The sequence below is a fragment of the Bos indicus x Bos taurus genome, chromosome 19, assembly GCF_003369695.1.
Source record: "Bos indicus x Bos taurus breed Angus x Brahman F1 hybrid chromosome 19, Bos_hybrid_MaternalHap_v2.0, whole genome shotgun sequence".
NCBI classification, from domain to species: Eukaryota; Metazoa; Chordata; class Mammalia; order Artiodactyla; family Bovidae; genus Bos; species Bos indicus x Bos taurus.
In genome coordinates this window covers 49,237,469-49,259,043 of record NC_040094.1, presented here as the reverse complement: position 1 = coordinate 49,259,043, position 21,575 = coordinate 49,237,469, and the positions used below count along the sequence as shown (strand labels likewise).

Below are 21,575 nucleotides of genomic sequence, written 5' to 3'. Positions count from 1 at the left end.
ACACTGGAGGACGCCAAAGTCTCCTCCCACGCATGCGCAGGTCCTGCCTGCGCTACTCTGGTGCCCCGGGCTTTCGCCCTAAGTCCCCGCCTCCTGCTCGGCTGTCTCCAACTTTACGGAGGAGAAGTTCCCAGGGATTCTCACCCCACAGCTCCGGAGGCCGGACTCTTTCCCAGATGTCCATATCCAAACCCCTGCGCTGGGGCTCTCTGGACATCGCGTCTCATCCTACGCTGTATCTCACACCCTTGGGCATCCCCAGCACCAGGCCTGGGGAGCCGGGGCAGGGTTGGGGGGTGGTGTGTGTTGAATGAATAAATGAGTGACTGGGGAGGCCCACCCCACCTCGGACACTTGGTTTTCGGGGCCGGAGCCCAATTGACTAGGATGATGAGTTGCTGCTGCTGCTGCTGCTGCTAAGTCGCTTCAGTCGTGTCCGACTCTGTGCGACCCCATAGATGGCAGCCCACCAGGCTCCCCTGTCCCTGGGATTCTCAAGGCAAGAACACTGGAGTGGGTTGCCATTTCCTTCTCCAATACATGAGAGTGAAAAGTGAAAGTGAAGTCGCTCAGTCGTGTCCAACTCTTAGTGACCCCGTGGACTGTAGCCTGCCAGGCTCCTCCATCCATGGGATTTTCCAGGCAAGAGTACTGGAGTAGGGTGCCATTGCCTTCTCCGAGGATAATGAGTTAGGAGTAGAGAATTATACAGCAGCAGGCTTGGGGGCGAGGGGCAGGTGAGTAAGGAAGGCAGGGGGTTTGCTCCACATCTCTTGCTCTGAGGCTCAGCGGTAGAGAATCCTCCTGCAGTGCAGGAGACGGAGGAGACAAGGGTTTGATCCCTGGGTTGGGAAGATGCCCTGGAGAAGGGCATGGCAACCCACTCCAGTACTCTTGCCTGGACAATCCCATGGACAGAGGAGCCTGGCGGGCTGCCGTCCATGGGGGTTGCAAAGAGTCAGACATGACTGAGCAGAGACACACACTCTGAATAAGAGGGCCGGCCTACAGGCTAAGAGAGGCTTCTGGAGCAGACCATGGAAGGAAACACCGACCAAGTTCGCGGAAAAGGCTGGTTCCTGTTTGCTCCCTGGTCCCTGGTCAAGGTGAGCCACTTCTCCAAAGTGGAGAGTTGGGAGTTTAACATCAGTGCCCCCATTATTGTCCCTTATCTTTTAAAAATTACCAAAGCATGCATTCTTTCGACAGGAAGTTATCAAGGTCTTCTTTGCTTAAGAACAGGTGAAGGGAGAGATCTATTTCGGCAGCTGTGACCATCCTAAGATAGGCCCTGAGCAGCAGTCAAAGAAAATCCAGACAGGAAGCTGGGATTAGCACCCTGGAGCTGCCCTTCCCCCACCCTCCACTTCTGTTCTGTTCTCCTTCCCAGCAGTCCTGGTGTCTAGAACCAGAAAGGCCATTCGCACCTCCTCGTCAGTAAACCTTCTCCCTGTCTCTGGGAGATGGGGTACTGTGGGCAGTGCGTTAGCTGTCCCCAGGGGTCTTCTGGCTTCAACAGCTGTGACCAAGCTGAGATGGGGCACTGTGGTCCCAGGCCCACCCTCATTCCAGGTAGAAAGAGGGAACCAAGCCTTGTGCCCAGGAGGTGCCTGTGTGTGCTCCTTCTGAGCACTCTAGGCACAGCGGCATATCCTTGCTGGTTCCAGCATTGTTGGGAAGTGAAAAACGAGGGCACAGAGTAACCTATGCAAAGCCTTCTATGAGAAAGGATCATGAAAAAGAGAGGACTCAGTCGCTGAAGGATGGAGTTTTGGAGGAAGTTGAGACCCTTAGAATGGGGCCAATGGATGGGACAGGGCAGCCCAGGCTGGGGACACAGCCAGAGCAAAGGCATAGATGCAGGAACGGACAGGACCTAGAAAGATCCAGTGGCTCAAACTGCCTGGCGGGGCGAGGGGAGCTGGATGGAGGGACGTTCCAGGCAGACCCAGGTCAGACTCCATGGCCAAGTTATAGAAGTGAGGCTTTGCCATATGGGTAATGGGAAATTCTTGGTGGGTTTTCCAGGAGAGAAATAAGTGGATGACGTGTACATAGCTATGTTTTAGGAAGATTTATCTTGTTTGTCGTATCTTTGTTTATGTCAACCAGAATTTGAAAGAATAGATGTCTGATGGGATGTGTCTTCCCAGTGGAATACTTGTTCCACCACTGACAATTTTGGTACAAAATATATCTAATTGATGTGGAACAATGTCCAACAGTCAAGCAAGGCAATCAGAAAGCAGCGTGAGATCTTATTAAAAAAAAAATTATATGTATAAATGTGTGTGTGTGTGTGTGTGGAGAGAGAACAAAAGAGAAAGAAAGAAGAAGGGGGGGTGCCGGGGGGCCATTATAGAGAAGCTGTCAGGGCGGCCCACCCCTGCCAGGCTCCCCACTTCTCCACCCCTTCACAGTGCCTCCTGGGATCGCCCTCCAAATGAACTACTTGCTCCCAAGTCCTTGTTTCAGGCTCTGCTTTGTGGGGAATTCAAACACCAGTCTCACCCCTTTTCCATGTCTTCTGCCCAGGCTGCTGCTAACTCTGGGGGAAATCTATTTTTGTAGCTCTCTGATGATTTTGTGTCCCATGATGAGAAATACCAAAGTAGACCCTGAAGAACATTCGTCTGGGAATATAAAGGTCCGTGGATTAAACTGAGGCAAAGCTGGAGGCAGGGAGGCCAGGAAGGAAGCCTCCTTCCTTCCCTGTAAAGGAAGCCCCGGACAGGCTGGAGGGGGCTGTGGAAAAGAGGCTGGAAGAGTGATCATTTTGGTACCTCACATGTAAGATTGTATGTTAACCTTACGTGAGACTGCTTGTATTTTGGAAGACAGGGCTGAGTCAAACCATTTGGTTCTGGTATCCAATTAGAGTTCATTGTCAAAGGAAACTGAAGCCCTTGCCCTTTGAATAATGGGAAAACCACACACTTATCTGGCAGCGCTATGATGTGCAACAATGGAGTTGACTTCCTGACTCTTCACCCTGCCTACTATGATTTTGTCTGGGGTGTTGAACATTCCACACAATCCCTTTCCTTTTCTTCTCAGTGGGGACTCTTATTTACACCTTCAGTTTTGTGTTGTTTTGTTTTTAAAATGTTCCAGGACAATATGTACCAAAAGTCTCTATTCCTGGCAATAAGCTAGACATGGAAAAAAGATTCCTACTCAAATGTGTCCATTGCAGTGTTATTTTTAAGAGCTGAAAGTTGAACGTTACCCAATATCCAGTAATAGGGAAGTGGTCATGTAAATGGAGGCAATTCACTCCGGAAAAGTGTGCAGCCATTAAAAACCTTGGGATGGGAAAACGTGGCTCCCTCCTCTCTTCCTCAGATGGAAATGGAGAGACAAGGGTCCTTTTAAGAATTCAAGCGGAGGGACTATCCTGGTGATCCAGTGGTTAAGGATCCACTCGCCAATGCAGGGGACATGGGCTCAATCCCTGTTCGGGGAACTAAGATCCGACACAGCACTGAGCAACTGAGCCCGTGGGCCCTAACTACAGAGGCACACAGCCAAATAATTAATTAATAATAATTAAAAAAAGAATTTAACTGGAAATGTCCGTGTTTCTTTTCAGTACAGGTGAGGAGGTGGCACGCCAAGAGAGACTGACCTAGTGGCAGGCTCTTTTGGGAGGGCCCAGTTCCTAAAGAGGCACAAGTTGGAAGGAATTAGAATATGACGGTTGAAGGAGAGGTGTTAAATACCAGTTTGCAGAATTACAAGACTAATGGATTTGTGGACAGAAGTCTTGAAATTGTAACAGTAAAGAAATTCCATTTTTCCTCTTAGAGGCTCCAACTTTGTTATTTCTACAAATTGTGGTTATCCTTGTGAGATGTGTGTGTGTGTGTGTGTGTGGTGGGCGGGGAGGGGGGAGGTTATCCAAAAGGCCCCTGGTGGTAGTTTGGAGACTTATAAACATGTAGATCAGGCTTCCCGGGTGGTGCTAGCGGTTAAGAGCCCACCTGCCAATGCAGGAGACATAAGAGACACGGGTTTGATTCCTGGATCAGGAAGAGCCGTTGGAGGAGGGCACAGCAACCCACTCCAGTATTCTTGCCTGGAGAATCCCCATGGACAGAGGAGCCTGGAGGGCTACAGTCCACGGGGTCGCAGAGTCGTACACGACTGAAGCGACTTAGCACACACACAGCACGCATACATAGATCACATCGGTGGGGTTGGGATGCTGTGTGCTGGGGACACAGTTTCAAGGTCTCACCCCACCAGAAGAGAGCTATGATATGGAGTCCAGAAGCCTCCCCTTCTGGGCTCCCTGGAATTGGGGTGCCCCCAACCATGGGGGAGCACTTGCCAAACTCCCAGGAAGTCACCCTTGACTAAATGATTCAGGGAAGAAATTGACTGCTCAGGCCAAGGGGTGGGAGATGGGACAGGATGTGCCAGGGCCAATTCCTGTGGGTCAGGATGAGATTTCCTGAAAGGGGATTCTAGTGTGCAGAATTCTTTGGCTTGTGGGCAACTGAAATTCAACCTTAACCAGTTTAAATAAAAGAAACATTTTGGGGCTCATGTGATACAGGACAGTGATGGAGTTGGTTCATAGTGTAACTGACTCAGGTGTCTTCAGGTTCCTCTAATCCACCCTCTTTGTCCCCCCCATCTGTATGGTGTCCCCCCCTTCCTATAAATAGACTCTTTCACTTCTGACAGACATACCCTGGGCACCTTCAGAGGTGCTTCAGTTACTCTAGACAAACTTAGAGAATCCCAGGGAGAGAGAGAAGAGCTTTCTTTTGTATTGATACATATAAATCCCCAGGAAGGACTATCACTGGCTCTTGCTGTTGTTCACTCAGCTGTGTCCGACTCTTTGCGATCCCATGGACTGCAGCACGCCAGGCTTCCCTGTCCTTCACCATCTCCCAGAGCTTGCTCACCACCATTGAGTCGGTGATGCCATCCAACCATCTCGTTCTCTGTTATCTCCTTTTCCTCCTGCCCTCAACCTGTCTTAGCATCAGGGTCTTTTCCAATGAGTCAGCTCTTCTCATCAGGTGGCCAAAGTACTGGAGCTTCAGCTTCAGCATCAGTCCTTTCAATGAATATTCAGGGTTGATTTCCTTTAGGATTGACTGGTTTGATCTCCTTGCAGTCCAAAGGACTGTCAAGAGTCTTCTCCAACACTACAGTTCGAAAACATCAATTCTTCGGCGCTCAGCCTTCTTTACGGTCCAACTCACACATCCCTACATGACTACTGGAAAAACCATAGCTTTGACTATATGGACCTTTGATTGACCCTATCGAGTCACATATCCAGCTTTTGGACCAACCACTGTGGCCAAGAGGATTGGCCAGCCCTAGGTGACAATGTCCATCTCTGTGGCCAGGGCAAGGTGGCTGTCCTGTAATCAGCAGCTCGGCCAGAATCACATATTTGGAGTAGGGAAGGAGCAGTTCCCCAAAGAAAGGAGGAATATTGTTATCAATAGAGAGGTATGCATTCCCCTAGGGCTGTGGAAAAAAGTCATATTTAACACACAGCTTTTGTTTTCCCATGAGCCCCATCCCTAATCCAAATGGAACCTTGTGCAAATCAGAAAAATTAGCCCCTTCCTCGAGATATTTTGCCACCATCTGCTATAAAACTGTCATCTTAAATATTCTAATCTATAATGACTATAGATGTGATTGGTTCCCAGAATTGTGCAGTGCACAACCCATACAACCGAATGCATACAACCCTGCCGCCTTATGTACTATAATTCCCTTAATAATTTCAATTCCTCGTTAAAGAAAGTCTGACTCCATAGAGCTTTGGGCAGTGGCAAGGCAGAGACCTAAAGGGCAGAGCCATAATTGGGAATGACAGCTGCCTCCCACCACCTCCCCTTCAGTGCCCACGGACAGGGAGCAGTGTGCTATCAAGGGAACACTGACCAGGAATTCCAGACGGTGGCCAGCAGCAAAGCAAATTGAAGCTGCATCAGGACTGGGAGTGATGAGAGAAACCCCTGAGGAGCAGTTTCAGGGAGACAACTTGCGAAGGATGTGAGATAAATCTCATGTTTTCTCTGAATGCCAGAAGAAGCAAAGAAGAAGTCGGGACCAGCAGACGCTGGACTACATTAGCAATACAACCACATGGAAAATGGTTGTTAGGTCAGTGAGCAAAGCAGGATAAAGAACCTTGCAGTGAAAACACCAAGACTTCCACCCTCTGAGGGTGTGAATGACTCACTGGGAGGAGATGTTCGAAGTCTGGGCAGAGCAGGAAGTTCTCAGACCACAGCCAGGCCTGGCCCCCAGGGAGGGGCTGGACTATGCTGAAGCTGGAACCACAGAGAGCCCCTGGGAGGAGAGGCGCCATGGGGCCAGCCCCCTAGACCGAGGGTGACAGCTCCCCAGGCTTCCCTATGCCCCTTGCAAAGGTCACTCTGGCCTGGTCTCAGCTTAGACAGAGCTCTGGCTGCCAGAAAAGTCAGTGGCAGTGAGGGGTATGGGAGAATGGGGGACGTTTTGGGGGACAGTTACTCTGGATTCACTCAGAGATTCTCTTGTTTGCCCCCGGGGCAGGAGCTAATGAGCAACAAGAAATGGGTCATTTCTAGACACCTCCACTAGAGGTCACCACAGCCCCAGAGTGGAAGTGGGGGAGGGGGGCTAAACTACCCTCGTCCCTCCCCTCCCCAACTTCCGAGGGACAGATGTCTAGTCAGTGGGGTGGGGGAGTGTTGGTAGAGAAATGACCCTCAAGACTGCTGTGTGGTCCAGCTAGACAGCTGTGCTGGGGGGAGGAGCTCATGGGCGTGAGATGTGGGTGTGGGCATACAGACAGACGTACACTTGATAAAAACCTAGTGACCAGGGACTTGCCTGGTGGCCCAGGGGCAAAATACTCTGCACATTGGGAAATGCAAGGCGCCCAGGTTCGATCCCTGGCCGGGAAACTAGACCCCACATGCCACAGCTGAGATCCTGTGCAATCAAATAAATAAAGTCAATATTTTTTAAAAATATAATGACCATAGGTACATATAGGTGGCCCTATGTACATGGGAATGGAAGCATGTTATGTGGGCACAGACAAACGCCCGGATATAAATAACATGCCTGAAATGCCCAAATGCATGGGCATGACAGTGGTGTGTGTACACACTTGATACAACTGTAGTGTCTGGGATATGCAACATCTGTGCTCACCTGGGCAGGAGAGTGCATGTGGCTGCATGCGTGTAATAATACACATTTGTGCACAAGCCTGCTGTGAGTGTGGGAGCATGTCTATGTGAGTAGCAGGTATGCATTTGAATAAGTGTGACACGCAGTGCAAGCACTTGTGTGACTGTGTGAAGGGTATAGTTTACATGTCCGGCTGAGCATGTATGAGTGTGACAGTGGGCAGCGGGGAACGCAGCCGTGAGTGTGTAGAGTGTGCCAGCCAGTGTGTGCCCTGGGAGTACTTCTGGGAACGAGTGTGAAAGGAGAGTCCTGTGTGAGAATGAGCCTGTGGCCTCAGACGCATGCCCCAGTGGGCGTGTGTGCGTGCGTGTGTGTGAGAGAGAGTGGACGAACGTGTTGAGTGTGTCACGCTCCGGGTCAGCGGCCCCCCAGCCCAGGCAGTCCCAAGCCGAGCCCCGGGCACCCGTGAGGCAAGCGCGGCCCAGGCTCCCACCTGAAGATTGGCCGGGTCCTCAGGTTTCACTCATGACCCTGTGACATCAGCGGCAGCAGCTGTCCCCGCCGGCCGGCCCCCCGGCCAAGTCCCCCAGAGTCCCAGCCCCAGCCCGAGGTGGGCACGCCGCTCCAGGCTCGTCTGCTCCCGTCCAACAGTGAGTACCGCGCCCCCGCCCTGAGCCCCGCTGGGCCGGGCACCCCGAGGGCAGGCCACCCCAGGGGCCTGGAGGCCTGGCCCCCAGCCCAGCCTGGCTCCGAGGAAGTCACCACTTTGCTCCGGGCACCACTGTCCTCCTGCCCACGCCGGGCCCCGCTCCGCGGCCACCCTGCCTGAGGTCCTTGTGCCATGACCCTGGCCGGATCCCTGTGCTTGCCTCTCCCCGTCGGCCTGTGCCCCTGTCTGGCCAGCTGGCCCTGCCCTCAGCCAGGGTCGTCGTCCTGATCACAGACGGCCCAGGCGCTAAGGCTCGGCTCTGGACGGGATGACCCAAGGGACAGAGACAGGACTGAGTTTCTCAGGGGAGGAGGGTGGAGGGCCCAGAGCAGTGACTCGGCTTGGCCTGATCGCAGTGGCCCAGAAGGCAGGGCTGGCGGCGGGGAGGAGAGCGGGAGGCCGGCTGGGGGGTGGCGGCGGCTCCTTTGCTCTGCTGGAACAGGAATCTGCGAGATGCCAGCAGAGGACACATCTCGGGCTGAGAGGCCGGCCAGGCTCTGCCCACTGCCCCTGCCTCTCCCTGCCCAGGGGCACACTGGGGCTCCTCTCCTGGAGAAACCGAGGAGGAGGTGGGCAGAGGAGCAGCTCCTCTTAGTGGAGGGGGTGTGGGGACAGGGAGCCAGAAAGTCCAGGGTGAGGGGCATCCCACATGGGGCCGCCGCACTGAAGGGTCTCTGGGGGACTCAGAAGGAGACTAGAGCTGGGGTGAGGGGGCTGGAGGTCGGGGGGGCAGGGGTGTGGTGCCAGGGCAGAGCACAGCCCCCTGCCTCCGCTGGCAGAGCTGGGCACCCAGGACCCTGGGAGGGAGCGTGGGCAGGGGCTGGCCGAGAAGGCCTGACGGTCTGAGCAGAGATGGGAGAAGGTGTTTTTGGAAGCTCATGGAGCTGAAGGGAGGTTTGTTTTGTGTGTGTTGGAGGAGTTTGCTCAAAAGATTGAAGATGCCGCATCTAGAAGGCCTGGGGAGGGTGGTGGGATGGGAGGCTTCCAAGAATGTACTGGTAGGGGCAGGGGGGCCTGAGCCCCTTCCCACTGCGCCCCGTTAAGTACTGTGTCCCAATGCCCCTCACCCTGCTCAGGGCATGGGGTCAGGGCAGGGGGCCAGGTCCTGATGAGAGCTTGTGACACCCCCCTGTGGGGAGATGGCTTTCCAGGTGGAGACTAGACAGGTCCGCCTCCGATTTATACTGCCAGCTGCAGGCGTCTGCCCCAGAGCCCAGGAAGGCTAGAGCCCAGGGGAGCCTTGACATGACGTAATTGTTGCTCAGTCTTGTCCGACTCTTTGCGACCACATGGACTGTAGCCCACCAGGTTCCTCTGTCCATGGGATTCTCCAGGCAAGAATACTAGAATAGGTTGCGACGCCTTCCTCCAGGGGCTCTTCCCAACCCAGGGATCAAACCTGCGTCTCCTCTATCTCCTACATTGGAGGCAGGTACTTTACCGCTGAGCCATCTGGGAAGGCTTGAAGGCCATTTAATTCGGCCCCTAAAGATGAGCCAGCTCGGGGAGGGCAGCTAGAGACCAGTTTCCGTGTCTGTCTAGTCTGGAGAGGGGAGGAGGCTGACAGAAGTTGGGGCAGAACCAGAGGTGAGCGTTGTTGTCTCTCGTCTGCGGTGGCAGTGACTGAACCCAGGTGTGCAGAGCTGGGGTTGGGGGCAGGTGTCAGAGGGCTGGTTCTCCCAGAACCCTCCAGCTTCTTCCAGGGACATCCCTAGTCCCCTGCTCATGGCCAGTGGTGTGGATGATTATAGCCACTGCACTAGGATTTGGAGCCACGCTCCCTGTGTGGGATGATGCAGAGGCCCAGACATAACCCAAGGCCCACCCCCATCTTCATGCCTGGCAGCTCTCAGGGGATGGGAGGGGTTTGCGGAAGGTACTTAAGGGTCCTTCCTAGGTGGTCCCATCCCTGCCTGGCTTCCTTGTCATTTTTGCATCGGGACCCGCATAGGGTGGAGGCTCAGGACTCAGGGTCGCCTCCAGCTCTAGACTGGCCTGAGTGTCAAAGTCTGCCAAGCCAGCTTCCCTGCCCTGACCCACCCAGGCCCAAAGGAGGAGAAGCCCTGAAGCTGATGCTGAAGGCATTGAACTCCTGGCCAGATGCTGGAGGTGATCCTGACAAAGTCCCTGCCTTTGGGGGCAACTCTGTCCACCAGAACAGAGAAAAGCGTGGGTGATGGCAGGAAGGGGCAGGTTTAGAGAAGGCTCCCAGGGGAGGCAAGGCAGAGAGGAGAGAAGGGATTGGACCCTCCAGACCAGAGTGGGAAGGCTCACTCTCTCCAGGTGATAGGAGAGATGCACAGAAGGGACATGAAAGATCTGAGCCCAGGGGCCTCGGGGAGCAGGTAGAGAGAAGGCGGGGGAGGAGGAGGGGGCGTCAGCAGCCCCAGTCCACATTACACAGACCTCTGTCCCTCGAGTCCTCTTAGAGGCAAGGCTCAGGTTCAGAGGGCCCTGTCACTTACCTGGGGCACACGGCTTGTGAGGGGCCAGGGCTCTGTCCACAGTAGCCACGGCCCCTACTCCCTGGGGCAGAGCTCTCCCCCGAGACCCTGGGGGCAGTGGGTCCCCGGTTGCATCCCTAGGGGTCCCCAACTCTGCGGAGGCAGGAACAGGCCCAGACTCCCCACGGTGCCATTGGAAGGCGTTCATGGGGCTGGGGAATCCCAGGGTCTCTCCGCCTCCACCACCCCAGCCCCAGGCCTTTCATGTACTCGGGCCCCCATTCTGCCTCGTCAGCACAGCTATTTTTATTCCCTGCAGTTTTCAGTCAACAGCCCTTGTGTGTGTGTGTGGCGGGAGGGGCGGCAGGGCATGGGACAGCCAGAGGAGTGGGAGGGGCTCAAGGAGCCCACTGGGCAGTGGGGATGGCAGGGGAGCCGTGGTGCCCCTCAAAGGGCAGGCTGCCCCCTGCCCCCTGCAGGCCTCCCTGCCCTCTGCTGGGAGGCCTAGCAGAAATGCACAGTGCAAAACCCACAAGAGTCACCAGACCCCGCTCTGTTTTTGAACTGGTTTGTGAAACCAGGTGCCAGCCCCTCCTCCACCCCCAGGGGCTAGAAGGTCATGGCCCAGTTTAGACACTGGGGTGATGATATACCTTAGTGGTTCAGAGCCAGGGTCTCTTCCGAGAGCCCCAGGGGTCAGGTTTCCAGCCCCAATTTACTACATAAATAACACCTGGCAACTTCCTTATCCTCTCTGTGCCTCCGTTTCCTCATCTGCCAAATGGAATAATAACAATAGGATCATGTCAGGATTACATGAGCTCACTGCATGTGAAATGCCCAGCATAGTGCTTGGCAAGTATATAAGTGTTAACCAGGAATTCATAATTGCGCTTGTTATCAGGTTATGACTCTGAAATAAATGTCTCGTTGTTGGAGGGCTGGGAGTAACAGAAGGGGAGAAGAAGCTATAAGTTGGGGGTGCCTGGTAGGAAGCATTAGACCCCGTCCAGCTCTGGGTACCCTACATACCTGGGAGGAGGTGGGTTTTTTCCTACCAAGAGAGGCTTTTATCATACCGACAGCAGAGCTCCCCTGATGAGAGTATGTGGTTTACAGGTATTGCCTTAAGCGCTGTGAGAGTAAAGGACAAAGCCGAGCTTCCCCCTACCCCAGCCTCCCATTTTAGTAAGAGCTGCAGGTGACTCTTATCTTTTTTGAGGCTTGTTAAGTTCTTGATTGGCCTAATTTGGGAGAAGGATCTTCCACAGGGTCACTGGTGAGAAAACATCCCTGGAGCAGTTTCTGGGGTTGAACCAAATTCTCTGAGTGGCGAAGCCAAGCTGATAAAGGGGCGGGACACCCCTTGGGGGTTTAGGTTATAGGCTCAGGTTCTGCGGGCTGCTCTTCCAAGCGCTCCTCATCCAATTCCCTGAGCCCAGCAGGGACCTAGAGCCCATGTGTGGGGTGAAAAGGGTCAAAGCCCATGCTACCCAGATGGTTAGGGGTTGATGGAGGGAAGCGGGGCCAGATTGGCCCTGGAACTCTCCAGGCTCAGAATCAGTTTCGAACCATCCTCTTCTCACCCTCTGGGTAGACCTAAGGCAGGAAAAAGGCCTGGCAGCCATGGTCTGGGAGTGCGGAGAGTGCGTGGCAGAGAGAAGAACAGAGGCTGGCAGCTCCAGGGGCTGACCTAGGTGGGAGCCCGCAGGGTGAGGGGAGGCAGCCCTGTGTGCAGGGGTGAGTCTGCCTGAGGATGGGCAAGGTGACTGTGGATATGTGTGTAGATGAGGCTGTGCACACACAATTTGGAGGGGGACCATCCATGGAGCCCCCATCACCATACTTGGGAGCACCTTTGAGAGAGCTAGCAGAGGGCAGGAAGCCCCAGGCTTGGATGGAACTAATTAGCCTCCCCACCCCTTGGAGCAGCTGGGAAATGACTCATAGAAGCAACGAGGGAGTGAGCGAGTGTGTGTGTGTGTGTGTTGGGTGTGTTGGGTGTGTTTGTGTAGGAGCAAGCTGGCTGCTGAGGAAGTTGGGAGGGTATTTTAGAGTTGATTGGTGCAAATGAAAAACCAGACCTTGACAAAGGCTCTTTACCAAACTACAGGTGGGGGCCCTTAATCCCCACCACTCCCAACTCCCAACTCGAGGCCCCAGGAAGCCTGAGCCTGGGGCCTGCCAGGGCTTGCCAGACACCCACCCGAGCCCACGCCTTTCAGGGGCTTGGCCCGAGGACTCTGGTCTGTCCTTTGAAGAGGACAGACAGGTGAGGCTCAGGCCAGCCCAGGGGGAAACTGGAGGGGACTGCAACCTGGGCATGCCCCAGGCTGGGGGAGGGCAGCCGGCTGAGCACCATCCCCCACTGGGCGAGCCAGAGGGACGCTGTGTTTGTGGTAGCAGGCACGTGGATTTGGCCCCTCCGAGAGCCACATTCGAATCCTGGCTGCACCACTCAGTCGCTGGGATGATGAATGCGAAGCACTTGAAACAGGGCCTGGCATGCGTTAAACACCAAATGAACGTACGGATGGCTGCTCTCGATCAAGAAATAATTCTCAGTGCTAGATTTCTAATTTTAAAAAATAGATATACAACAAGCAACAAAGCTTTACTGTCTAGCACAGGGAACTATAGTCAATATCTTGTAAAAACCTATAACGGAAAATAATCTGGGAAATGATAGGTGTATATTATAACTGAATCACCCTGCTGGGCATCTGAAACACTAAGTCAACTATACTTCAGTGAAATATATTGGGCCTCCATCTCTCAGGCCCACACATGTCAGGATGACAGGTGAATGTACTGAGGTTTGAGGGTCAGAGGAACCAACCCACTCCCACTCCTAATAGAATCTTCCCCGAGCTGATGCTGATGAGGCCTGGAATTTACACCTTGAGATAAGATCAATTCCTTTGATTTAAGGCTCAGTCATAGGAGAGGAGGGGCTTCCCTCATATACAGGAGACCCTGGTTTGATTCCTGGGTTGGGAAGATCTGCTGGAGAAGGGATAGGCTACCCACTGCAGTATTCTTGGGCTTCCCTTTTGACTCAGCTAGTAAAGAACCCGCCTGCAATGCTGGAGCCCTGGGTTTGATCCCTGGGTTGGGAAGGTCCCCTGGAGAAGGGAAAGACGACCCTCTCCAGAATTTGGCCTGGAGAATTCCATGGACTTCATGGGGTCGCAAAGAGTCAGACACAATTGAGCGACTTTCACTTCACTTGGGAGGGAAAACCCATTCCTGGGAACCCATCTCGAGGCAAACAGTAAGTGGAAAATAAATGTGGCCACACTACGATCATTCTTTCCCCATAGGCAGGACAAATCATCAGGCTGGTTAAATCAAAGGGAGGCTTATTTCAACCCAGTGAGCCCCAACTGGAAAGTGTCATCAGCGTTAGCTCACTCCTTGTCCAGGGTAATCCCTCCCCATCCCCCCACCGTGTGACCCTGAAGGTTCCAGAACTCTCATAGCTCCTGAGTATCCAGAGGTTTCTGCATTAGGCTCCAGGCTGCCCTCTAAGACCTCTTGGAGCAGATTTCCTCCACAGAGAGTGTCAGACCAGAGGGGAGGGCCATCTGGAGTGACTTCCTCCAGGCCCCTGGCCTGCCAAGGCTGAGGCTCTAAGTGCTGGCAGAGAAACAACACAGCTACCCCCTTCCCATCCCTACCCCCAGCCTGCCCCAGCTGAGAAAAAGCTATGATTTGAGATTTACAACTAGGGGGACGGGAAGTAGGGATCCATTTTGCATTCTTGGTGCTGGGCCACAGCAGAAATGCAGGAATTTGGGAAGTAGGCCACCAGGATGCCCGGTGCTGTCTTTGGCCAGGACAGAGAAAGTTTGATCTGTTTCAGCCTCCCAGAAAGTCCTGAGTCTGAGCCCTCACTGTAGGTGAAGCTTGAGGACTGGCTGCAGCTCTGGGTAATTTTGGAGAAGGCAATGGCAACCCACTGCAATACTCTTGCCTGGAAAATCCCATGGGCGGAGGAGCCTGGTAGGCTACAGTCCACGGGTTGTGAAGAGTCGGACACGACTTAGCGACTTCACTTTCACTTTTCACTTTCATGCCTTGGAGAAGAAAATGGCAACCCACTCCAGTGTTCTTGCCTGGAGAATCCCAGGGACGGGGGAGCCTGGTGGGCTGCCATCTATGGGGTCGCACAGAGTTGGATACGACTGAAGTGACTTAGCAGCAGCAACAGCAGCAGCTGGGTAATTTTGCTCTCAATCCAGAGAGAAACAGCCTGAGCCTGGACTGCGGCTTTACTAGAGATGAAGGGCATGTTTGGTTGGCAAGAAAGATGGTGACTGAGCAAGGCCAGCAAGTCATCCACCATCTCTGCATCCTGGGAAATGTGCCCTAGAGTGAACGGGAAGGCTGTGAGGGGCAGGTCTCATCCATTCTCAGTCTTCCGGAGGTTTCCCACAGCAACTGTTACCAAGCTGGCAGGGCATGGCTGAGGCTCCTTGAGGGGTTTCAGGCCAATTCAGTGCAGCGAGGTGGTTTGAAGGACCCTCATTGGAAGCTTGGTGTCCCAAGAGAGAAGGTTCTAGAATCATATAGTGGCAGGAAGTGGGGATGTCTGTCATGAGTTTTGTTTGGCCAGTAATTTGGGACAATTAGGATCATAGGCACTCAACTGTGAGGGATTGGTCTTGAACTGAGTGGGGAGAATCAAGATTTTACAGAAGATTGCAGGTCAAGAGGTGCAATGAATGAGGGGCACTTAAGTGGAGGTAGATGGAAAATCCTACACCGAATTTGGGCTTCCCAGGTGGCTGAGTGGTAAAGAATCCTCCTGCCAATGCAGGAGACATGGGTTCAATCCCTGGGTCAGGAAGATCGCTTGGAGAAGGAAATTGCAACCCATTCCAGTATTCTTGCCTGGGAAATCTCATGGACAGATGAGCCTGGTGGCCCTACAGTCCATGGGGTCACAAAAGAGTCGGATGTGACTTAGTGACTGAATAACACCACCTGAATTTATATTAACCTTACATCCTGAAACTCTGCTATAATCATTATTAGTTCCAAGAGGGGGTTTGTTTGTTTGTTTTTGGCCGATTCTTTTGGGTTTTGTACAAAGACAATCATGTCACCTGTTAACAAAGACAATTTTACTTCTTCCTTCCTGATCAGTGTAACTTTCATTTCCTTTTCTTGTCTTATTGCATTAGCTAGAACTTCAGTATGATATTGAAAAGGAGTGGAGAGAGGTGACATCCTTGCTTTGTTCCTGATCTTAGTAGGAAAAGTTCCAGTTTCTCACCATTAAGTACTATGTCAGCTGTAGGATTTTTTAGGAAAATGTTCTCTATCAGGTTGAGGAAGTTCTCTTCTATTCCTAGTTTGCTGAGAGCATTTATCATGAATGGGTGTTGGATTTTGTCAAATTCATTTTCTATATTCATTGATATGACCATCAGATCAGATCAGTCACTCAGTCATGTCCGACTCTTTGCGACCCCATGAATCGCAGCACGCCAGGCCTCCCTGTCCATCACCAACTCCCGGAGTTCACTCAGACTCACTCACGTCCATCGAGTCAGTGATGCCATCCAGCCATCTCATCCTCCGTCGTCCCCCTCTCCTCTTGCCCCCAATCCCTCCCAGCATCAGAGTCTTTTCCAATGAGTCAACTCTTCGCATGAGGTGGCCAAAGTACTGGAGTTTCAGCTTTAGCATCATTCCTTCCAAAGAAATCCCAGGGCTGATCTCCTGCAGAATGGACTGGTTGGATCTCCTTGCAGTCCAAGGGACTCTCAAGAGTCTTCTCCAACCACCACAGTTCAAAAGCATCAATTCTTCGGCGCTCAGCCTTCTTCACAGTCCAACTCTCACATCCGTACATGACCACAGGAAAAACCATAGCCTTGACTAGACAAACCTTTGTTGGCAAAGTAAAGGATTTTTATTCAGCCTGTTGATATGACAGATTAACATTGATTTTCGGAACTTTCCTGTGCTAATTTTCTTAGACACTGTGCTCCCAATGCAGGCAGCCCAGTTCCATCCCTGGTCAGGGAACTAGAACCCACATGCCACAACTAAAAAAAAAAAGATCTGGCATTCTGCAACTAAAACCCAGCAGAGCCAAATGAATAAATAATTATAAAAATTAACTGATTTTCTAGTGTTGAATCTGTGCTGCATACCTGGGGTAAATCCCCTTTGGTTGTAGAGTATAGTCCTTTTTATATGCTGTTGGATTTGATTTGCTAATACTTTGTTGAGCTCCACTTGGATTTAAAGGAGAAAAGTCAGTTGCATAATTACAGGATGGTGAAACTCTGATATGGCCACAGTTCATGATGAAAACTCCGGGGGTGTCTGTAAACTCCCCTTGTAGGTGGGCTGCTGCAAATGTAAATGCCATCTTGGGATGAATGAACACAATGGGTGGCCAGGCCAAGGAGAAAAGGCCTGTCTCTTTGCGGTCAGACTATATCTGGAATTGGGTGTTCCGATCTGGCAGCCCCACAGAGGGAGACAATGCCGGGCTGGACCCGCCCCAGAGAAGAGCTGCCTCACCCTCCAGCGTCCTCCCCCTCGGCTCCCTGCCCAGGGACAGCTGGCCCTAACCTGGCTCCCTGACTCCGGACCCTTCCTTTCACACCCCTTGCCTCCAGATTTCCAAAACTTTAACTCCGACTTCCGCCGAAACTTCCGTTTTGACGCAGTTTCCGACGGAGCTTCTCACTTCCTAACTGAGTTCTGGTGCCCACGGAACAGGGTTTTAGTCTTGGCTGAGCCTTTCATTTATCATTCTCTAAAATTATCTTATTTGCTTCCCTATTTATTATCTGCCTTCTCCCTCGGGAATGCAAGCTCAGTGAGGACAGGGACTTCGCCACTCCTGTATCCCTGACTCCCCAAACAGAGCCCCGCATAGAGTGGATGCTTAGGAAATGTTTGTTAAAGGAATAAATGTGTGGTCTGGGGAGTAGGGAGTTACTGCTCCTTTCAAGGCCTGTTTCCCCATCTGCAGAATGAGGGAGTTGGACTCCATGTCTCTGGTCCTTGCAAATCTAACATTCTTAAATTCAGTGGTGGGGGTGGGGGGAGAGTGGAGGGGAGGGGCACTGCCTGATGGTCCAGTGGCTAAGACTCCACACTCCCAATGCAGGGGACACAGGTTCGATCCCTGGTCAGGGAACTAGATCCCACATGCTGCAACTAAAGCAGCAACAAAGATCAGAGAGGCCGAGTGCTGCAACTAAGACCTGGCACAGCCAAAAAAAAAATTAAAATAAATATTAAAAATTTTCCCATGAGAAGAGGTTCCTCCAGGCCCTCAAACACCCCATCTCTGAGGCCAGAGACTGATCCTGTGGCTGGTGGAAGGAGGATTTGAGCTGTCACATGGCTCCCTTTACTCCAGGCTGGACTTGAGGGGCCATGTGGTGATCTGCCTGCAAGACACCCAACCCACTGACATGGGACATTATCAGTGCTTGTCCCTGCCAGAAAGTCGCCGTGCATACACCCCAGATGTCTTTTCATTCTCCACTGGGGCCACTGCAAACAGCACAGCTTGTCATTCTGTTCTAGACACACTCTTAGGATGAGCAGGGGGCACCTACACACTGGCCAATGTAAGCAACCCAGCACCCCTGGGAGGGCTTTCCAAACCAGGGAGATGAAGTCCAGACTCCCAGATGCGGTCTTCAAGGCCCTGGCCTAGCTGCCCAGCCCACTTCCCCAAGGCCCATAAACAGGGATTCCCTGGTGGCTCAATGGTAAAGAATCCCCCAGTCAATGCAGGAGACATGGGTTCAATCCCTGCTCCAGGAAGATCCCACATGCCACGAGGCAACTAAGCCCATGCTCCCACGACTACTGAACCTGTGCTCCAGAGCCCAGGAGCTGCGACTACTGAAGCCCACATGCCCTAGAGCCCATGTTCCACCACAAGAGAAGCCACCGCAACGAGAAGCCTGCTCACTGCAACTAGAGAGTAGGCCCCACTCAACAGCTAGAGAAAAGCCCACACGGCAACAAAGACCCAGTGCAAACAGAAATAAATAATTTTTTTTAAAGCCCATAAACAGATTCCAAACCCTCCAAAGACTGACACAGGATAGCTCCCTAGGTCCTGCTTCTGCATTTGCTCTGGCTGTCCCTTCTTCCTAGAGTGCCCTTCCCTTTCACTTGCCTGCGCCCATAACTCCCTCATCCTTTGTGACTCAACTGAAAAGGCACATCTTTCCTTTCCCTGGTCTGGAAGTCCCCATTCAGCCACCCGAACTCCCATAGCACAGTCAATTCCCTTCTTTATTTATTTATCTTTATTGGAATATAATTGCTTTATAATATTGTGTTAGTTTCTGCTCCCTTCTTTAGGGCGGACATCTCTGTCTCCTCATATCATAGCTTCTGTGCCCCTGTCTCCCCAGCTATCAACTCTCGGAAGGCAGGATGCATAGCTGGTGCATCTTTATGTCCTACTCAGGGCTAGCTCAGCTTCTGACTTAGGAACAGAATGAATGGATGGACGGGTGGGTAGACGGATGGATGAAACCTTTCAGAATCCATCTTATTCCAAGAAAGATCTATATCCAAGCCTCATCCACTCACTGAGTGTCTGCCAAGTGCCCAGGCCTGGGACCAGCCGTGGTGATCTGGACAGAGTTCCTGCTCTCTCGGCATTTTGGTCTGGTGAAGGAGATAAACAAAGAAATTAGGCCAATAAACAAGTGATTAAGAATTATGATAAATAATGTCAAGGAAAATACATCATCATGGAAAGTACAAGGGACTAGGACAGAGAGATGAGGAGGAGAAGTTCTCTTGGAGAAGGGACATTAGAGGCTTGATGGGAAAGTGAGCAGGAAGAGCCATGTGAAGAGATAGGAGACAAGAGCTCCAGAGAGAGCAAAGATCCAAAGGCAGACGTGAGTTCAGTGGTCAAGAAGCTGGAAGGAGGCCAGAAGGACTGGGGCAGAGTCAGCAGGGAGAATAGATCAGCAGACAAAGGTGAAGAGGTATAGACAGAGGCTGGATCACCAGGGCCTTGGAGGCCACCAAAAGAAGTTTAGGTTTTATTCTAAGCACAATAGGACATTACTGGAGAAATTTAAGCAGGAGAAACAATATGATTAGTTTCTTATTTTTAAAACAGTACCCACTGAGACCTCCCGTGATCCACTGGCTAAGATCTTATGTTCTCAAGGCAGGGGGCCCAGATTTGATTTCTGGTCAGGGAGCTAGATCCCACAGGACACCACTAATGATCCTGCCACAACGAAGATAGAAGATCCTGTGTGCCGCAACTAAGACCTGGCACAGATAAATAAATAAAATATTTTTTTTAATGTTTACATAAACCAGCACCCACTGCTTCTTTACTAGACTGGTTTGGAGAGGGCAGGGGCAAAAGCAGGCAGCTATTGCAAGAAAATGTTGTGATACGGACCGGGGTGGGTGAGGGGAAACAGAGGTTGTGTGTTTTGGAGATGTTATTAACAGAACTTTGGACAGGCCGAATATAGAGATGAGGGAGAAGAAGAATTCACAAAGACGTCTCAGCTTTTGATTTGAGCAAATTTGAGGCTTGGATGGATGGTGGTACCATCTCCTGGGTTGAGGAAGAGGGTGAAAAAGACAGTGACCTTGAGAAACCTAACCTTGGGGTTGATGTCAGAAATGTGGGCGGTCTTGGGTGGACTGTGTCCTGAAGCTTAATAGTTGACTGTAACCCCTTTCGGGAGTGAAACCTCTTCTCCATAGTGGCTGTACCAGTTTACATTCCCACCAATAGTGTAGTAGGGTACCTTTTTCTCCACACCCTCTCCAGAATTATTTATCTAGACTTTTTAGCAATGTTGAATACTTCTTCATGTGCATTTTGGTCATCTGTATATCTTCTTTGGAGAAATGTCTATTTAGATCTTCTGCCCATTTTTTATTGGATTATCTGTTTGAGAATATATTTCTGTTATCTTTTTATTTTATATTGGAGTATAGTTGATTTGGGGCTTCCCTGATGGCTCAGTGGTAAAGAATCCGCCTGCCAATACAGGAGATGAGGGGTCGATCCCTGGGTCAGAGGATCTGCTGGAGAAGGAAATGGCAACCCACTCCAGGATTCTTCCCTGGGAAATCCCATGGACAGAGGAGCCTGGCAAGCTATAGTCCATGGAGTTGCAGAAAGTGTCAGAAAGGACTTAGGGTCTACACAGCAACAACACACTTGATTTACAATGTTATGTTAGTTTCGGGTATACAGCAAAGTGATTCAGTTATACATATACATGTATCTCTTCTTTTTCAAATTCTTTTCCCATTAGGTTGTTACATATTATTGAGCAGAGTTGTCTGTGCTATAAGCAGGTCCCTGGGCAAATGTTTCATTCCAGATGCTACTGGTTGCTTGCCTATTATTATCCACATAGTGGGGTCCAGTAGCCAGTTGAGTATTTCAGTCTAGAGTTCAGAGGAGAGAGTTACCATACTCCTATAACACAATCTACAGTCATAGGAATGATGCCATCCAGACCCAGACAGAGCCCTGGGGCGAGGAAGAGGGACAAACACAAAGGTCATTGAGAAGGAACAGCCAGAGAGGCAGGAAGTAAAGCATGGGTGAGCTGTCATGGAGGCTGAGCGGGTAGAGCCTGCCCAGAAGCGGGCCACGGCCAACTGGGTTGAATGTTTCTAAGAGGTTGAGGGAGGTGAAGACAGAAACGTGTGCAGCAGACTTGGCAGCATCGAGACTGCTAGTGACTTGACAAAAGCCACTTCCGTGGAGTGTGGGAGGTGACACACGCCAGGTTGGAGTGTTTTGGAGAGGGAATAAAAGGTAAGGAAGTAAAGACAGCTGGTGTAGACACTTTCCAAGAAGTTTGTCCATGAAGAGAGGCAGAAAAATAGAGCGAGAGTGAAGGGAGGTGAGAGTTCCCTTGGGGTCCGCAGCTAAGACTCTGTACTCCCAATGCAGGGGACCTGGGTTGGTTCCATCCCTGGTCAGGGAATTAGATCTCACATGCCATGTCTCTAAGATCCTGCATGCCACAACTTAAAAAAAAAAAAAATTCCATCTGCCACAACGAAGATCGAAGATCCTTGTGCCTCAGCTAAGATCCGGTGCAGCCAGATAAATCAATAAAAATAAAACATCTCTTTAAAAAGAAGGAAGGGAGGCGTGGAGGCAGGAGGGTGCTTTCTGTCACCGCTACCATTATTTTGAAGATGGGAAAGCCTGGTCACTGAGAGGGAGGGGCTGGTGGTGGGAGAAGGAGAAGATA

The 21,575-nt window shown here is 51.7% G+C and overlaps 1 protein-coding gene across 1 annotated transcript in view; it reads left to right on the top strand.

Moving 5' to 3' along the window:
• Window positions 1-7,523: 7,523 nt before the first annotated feature.
• The window catches only part of SCN4A (sodium voltage-gated channel alpha subunit 4), a 52,976-nt gene continuing 38,924 nt past the window's right edge, over window positions 7,524-21,575 (top strand). Inside the window, exon 1 of the mRNA XM_027518350.1 lies at window positions 7,524-7,814. The gene's annotated coding sequence lies outside the window, so the exon portion shown is untranslated. The remainder of the gene's footprint in view (window positions 7,815-21,575) is intronic.